Source organism: Carex rostrata, chromosome 8 (assembly GCF_964058835.1).
Source record: "Carex rostrata chromosome 8, lpCarRost1.2, whole genome shotgun sequence".
NCBI classification, from domain to species: Eukaryota; Viridiplantae; Streptophyta; class Magnoliopsida; order Poales; family Cyperaceae; genus Carex; species Carex rostrata.
In genome coordinates this window covers 11,798,500-11,804,499 of record NC_135925.1, presented here as the reverse complement: position 1 = coordinate 11,804,499, position 6,000 = coordinate 11,798,500, and positions in this window count along the sequence as shown.

Sequence of the window (6,000 nt, the reverse complement as noted above, 5' to 3'; positions counted from 1 at the left end):
TACGGATATGGATATCCGCTTTTTATAATAGTGAATAACATAATTTTTTTCATAATATATACTAAACTATATAATATATATCTACTATTCGGATACGGATAGTTAAAATTCAAAACCATATCCGTATCCGTATCTGCACGGATATTCGGATATCGGATATCCGTATTAAATTTTCGGATACGGAATCGGATACGGTCGGATAATATCCAACCCGTTTGCACCCCTAGACATAGGCGTTCATTAAAAATTTAAGGAGTGTTTTCAAATTCCGGGTGCGCTCTAGTAGACTCAACTCTGTATTAATCGTTCCCATTAATTGATAAGTAGAGTAACATCCATAGAATCACGAGCACAACTTGTGTTAAAAAATTGGGATGGACGTACGTAGGGTACAAACGGATAAGAGCTTATCTGTCCTTATCTTAATTCGTATTCGAATTGAATACGGATATGATTTTGCTGATATTAATTATACGGACGTGGTTTAAGTTTTTTTTTTTTGAGCAAGTGGGTAATTTCTACCGATTTCATTAGAAATCAAATTGTCTTACTGTGCTAATTCCAAAAAACTAAAACTAGAACAGATACAATAGCTGGGACAAGCCAGTAGTCAAACTAAAAACAGTACAACAAAATAGCCTTATCACAGCCAAAGCAACAACATGTACCAAAAACATAGTACACCTAACAAGTATCCAAAATAAAGGGAAACTAAACATGTGATGCAACACCAGAAAACTACCCAAAACAAACAGCCTACAGACTATTTAGGAGCTCTAACCCAAGAATATGGGTTATATCTTCCGTTGAATCTGCCACCATTGAATCCCTCTCAATTGTATCCACTTCTAATGAATCCACCTCTTCCTCTAATGGAATTATGACCTGACAGGGAATGTCATTAGTATATAAAGATAAAATTAAAGATAAAGGCAGTAAAGAACCATCATACAATGATTTACACCAAAAGATAGATAAGGATATTATCTTAGAACCCACCACCTGCAAAGAAGGAATTGAAACATATTTGATTTCGCACAAGCCAAATACACCATAGAACAACCCCACGGACAAGCTCGACTAATGGCTTGTTCTTGAGAGGGATACAAGCATTAATATACCAAATATCTTTCATTGAATAACCTTCAAAAATAAAGTTGTTATGTGCTGAAATCCATCGCCAAATTTGAATAGTGAAAGGGCAATGGACAAAGAGATGATCAGTGGATTCAAAAGCACCACAAAAGACACATGAGGTATCACCAGTCCACCCTTTCAAAATCAGATTTTCCTTAGTTGAAACCTTGTTTCGTTTGAGCAAATAAAGGAAAATCTTAATTTTGAGAGGGATTTTGGAAGACCAAATCGCAGTAAATTCAGTATTAACCATTCCACCATAGGACGTGGTTTAAGTTTCAAAAGCGAATACAAATAAGAATATATATATCTAATTTATTTTTATGATTGACGATAATTGCCGCGAATAAATATTGATAAAAGGGTATATTTACAAGATCTTAACTAATAAATGTCCTCCTACACTACCTATATATGGTTATTGGAGAATACATTTATCTCATTTGTAACCAGAAACACTAATCGCACTCGGTTTAAATTAAAGTATCCTAAATACTTGTCCTCTATTATTCAATCTTAAGTATTGTACCGTTTATGAGACGATTCACTGTATTCTCAAAAAGTCTTACGTTCCTTTCTCTATCGTGATTACGTGCATGCTGACCACACCACATTCCCATTAAGTCCTCTGTGTTTGCAATGTATAGGTCATGCTTAGCGTGGTTCCATATCGTTTGTATATCCCCTCCCACCCCTCGTGCGGATTGGGGGGTTTTTAAAATTTGTGATATGAGAATAATTCAAATTATACATTGAGTTCAGATCAGAGATTCCAGTCCCACAAGAGAGCAAAAAAAATCACGAATAATTTGTAAAATTCGGATAAAATTTTGTAAATTTGCGAATAATTCAATAAAAATTCGGTCAATTGAATAATACGTTGTTCGGTTCGCCGACACCACAAAAACGAATTATTCGAGAATTTTGTCACTATGATCCACAACTATAGATGAGGACTTCCAGTGTTAGAAAAGAATACAGATAATTAGATAATTATCCAAGTTTTTTTTCGAGTATTCGCTTGTTTTAGAATCATATATGTTTGAAGAGAAGAATATATTTATATTGGTATCTTTTAATTAAAAATATAGTTATGTTGGTGATTAATTTTTGAATTGATATATATTTTATAATAACAAAACAAGTTTAGTATGAACAAATTTATTTTGTTTATCATAATGATTGAATATCTGAATTATATTCATATTTAAGTTATTTAATTTTATAACGGAACAATAATTTAATGAATTAATTTTGTTACAATAATTAATTCAAGATCCGAATTATATCAGTATTACTAAGTTTAACTCGAACAATATTCTGCTGAATAAAATTCATATCATTCTCGTCGGAATAACAGACAACTTATAAATATATAATCAGTATGAGGACAGATCCAATTACATCTTTTTTGGTGACATCAAATTACACTCTCCATTTACAAAGTTTTCAAAGTTCAAATAGTGGATTCAAACCGTTCAACCTAATGGATATATTAAAATGCACTTGCAGATCAAATTTTACATTTTTTTATTTTTTTTTACTATTTATTAAGTATTTAACAAAATCACTATATTCAGACTATTGAATTTTTGTACCCATCTTAATAAATAGTAAAAATTAAAAAAAAAAGTAAAATTTGGTCTGCAAGTACATTTTAATATATCCATCATGTTGAATATTTTGAATCGACTGTTTGAAATTTAAAAATATAGAGTGTAATCCGGTGTCACCAAAAAAGAGTGTAATCGAATTGCTTCTCAATCAGTATTACACTGTTACTAAGTATCAAGCACATTTCATGTCATGGAAAATCAAACCTAGACATTCCCTCCTGGGTACGCTCAAACGATATATTAATAACAATTAATTAACTTTGAAGTTTGAACTCTTAACTTGAAAGTTTGACACCGTCGTCAACTCGTCATGCAAGTCAGAGACGCATCCTATAAAAAAATATTAAACAAAATATCAGAATACATCAAAGAAAGAAATTTAATATCCTGTCACATTTACCTCCTGTGACGCCTAACCCAGCAAGATTCCAGATTTAGTATACCAGTAAAGATCTTCTTTCCATGTAACCTATCCCTGACAAGAAAATTTTATATAGAGACATGGGGTTTTGGACTGGCCACAAGGTTTGGCAATCTTTATTTGCCACAGAGGATCCAAGCTACGCTTATAATATTTAAATATACAAAGAGTGTGCATATATGCCGCCAAATCACCACTGCACAATCGCATTGCTTTGCACACCCTAGTTTAATTCTCCACTACAATTTTTTTTTTTTTAATGTTTTGGGAATGATTGAAAATTGACAAAATGACTGAAAATTTAGGTTTTGCCATTGGAGATGCCCAAATTTAAGGGTTTGTCTGCAAATGTATACAGATGCAAGCAGATTTTGTACAGGGTTATAATGTCATGGGGCTAACTTTTATCTAAAATTAAAATGTTTCCCTGAGAAAATAATAAAAAGGATTATGCAATACTTTGTCCAAAATAAAGTAGAATTAGACGGTCAAGCAAAGAAACAAATATAAATAAGTAGTAGCTTAGTCTGGGCGAATTCCGAATTTTCGTCAAAGGGGATAAAAAAAATATCGAACAGATTTAAATAGTTAATCGAATTTAACCTATTAACTAATTGAGTACTCGATAAAAAAAATTACTTTGACTTATATTTTTCAATGCTCTCACTTGTAATTTATGATTCTTTAACTTATAATTATAATTACCAATCATAATTCAAGAAATTTATTTTGATTTTAATACTAAATTTAATCCGAATTACAAATTAAATATTCAAAGGAGGGCAAAGTCGATCAGTATTAACAGATCACCACTAAAATTCAAAATCCAAAAAAGGCGACTGCTCCCCCCCCCCCCCCCCCCCCCCCCCATAGTGCTGGGTCCGCCCCTGAGCTTAGCCTCCGACGAAGTCCACATAGAAGTATTATATGCTATCCAGAGTGAATGTAATATTTTAATATATATGGGTCAAAATAAATATACAAAATTACAGCACTTTGATTTTATTTTCCTTTTTAAAGAAAAAGTAGAGGCAAGCAATAAAAAAAATAAAAATATGAGAGTCAGTATCCTTCTAAAAAAAAATGTTAAAATAACTTTAAAAAAATAATATCAATTGGCCCAACACTCAGCATGCTATTAAGGCATTTTGTATTTATTTTTAGAATACATAACAAGGACAACAGTGTATCATAACAATATAAGCATTCTTTTAAATGTTTGCATTTGTCAGAAATTTAAATATTATAATCATTATCATCACAATTATTGTTGTAGTAACCATCATCATAATTATCATGTTAATCCTTTTTGAGATAAATTTTGTTACTTTATATTTGAATAAGGGGTGAAGGAAATACAAATTAACTTCATAAACTAATATTGTTTAATTGGATATTAATAGGAGAATGAGATTAATGAAGGTTACAGAGTGCAACGAAAAATAAACAAGACCAATCAACAAGATAATAGAAAATATCTATTTTTCAACATATTTGTTATGAACGACTGAAATTTTTTGTTTAAATTTTAAAAAATATTTTGATGGTCTTACGTGTCCAACATTTAAATAGTATTTTTTTCAGGAAAGACGAAAACATTATAAAATTTAATTTCTTGTATGATAAGATCGCAAGTGTTTTCTAAAAAAAAAATTCTTAGAAAACGAAATCGGATAGAATATTCGGTAACGAATCTCGAATTACCTTTTTTTGTGTTGTAAATTAATTCATAGATCCCGTTCCTATATATATAGAGAGAGAGAGAGAGAGAGAGTAGGGATCTAATTACATTTTTTTTTTTGGACACCAAATTAAATTCTATATTTTCAAAGTTCAAAAGTCGATTCAAACCGCTCAACGCAATTGATATGTTAAAATGTGTTTGCAGATCAAAATTTATATTTTTTTTGTATTTTTTTACTATTTATTAAGATGAGTACAAAAATTCAATGGTTTGAATATAGCGATTTTGTTAAATACTTAAATAGTAAAAAATTCTAAAAAATATAAAATTTGATCTACAAGTACATTTTAATATATCTATTATGTTGAACAGTTTAGATCAACTATTTGAATTTTAAAAACTTTAAAAATTAAAAGTATAATTCAGTATCACCAAATAGGTGTAATTGAATCCTCCACATATATATATGAGTAGGGATCGGATGACATCCTTTTTTTGTGACATCGGATGACACCATGCATTTTTAAAGTCCAAACGGTCGATCCAAACCGTTCAACTTGATGGATATGTTAAAATGTGCTTGCAGATCAAATTTTACATTTTTCTGAATTTTTTTACTATTTATTAAGATAGGTACAAAAATTCAACGGTCTGAATATAGCGATTTTGTTAAATACTTAATAAATAGTAAAAAAATTCAAAAAAATGTAAAATTTGATCTGCAAGGACATTTTAACATATTCATCAAGTTGAACGGTTTGGATCGACCGTTTGGACTTTAAAAAGTTTGAAAATGCACGATATTATCCGATATCGCAAAAAAAAAGTGTCATCGGATCCCTCCTCTATGTCCAAGCAGTTAAATTTGACTGGTTCTTTTGAAATTTGCCTGGTAGATTTAATCCTTGCGAGTTCTGACCTTGCTCCATGTCCAAGCAGTTAAATTTGACTGGTTGGAGCCGTTTTCTTACGGGAAATTAAACGCGGGTTCAGGCGACCGCACCGAAAAATTAACCGGACCAAACGGTGGGAGTCACGGAGATCCTGACAAATTCCGTGTATCTACATCATTTGTGCTTAGCTGTCACTTGTCACTTGTCACTTGTCAGTGCTTCTCAATGGCCGAGAGGCCCGAGATGGCT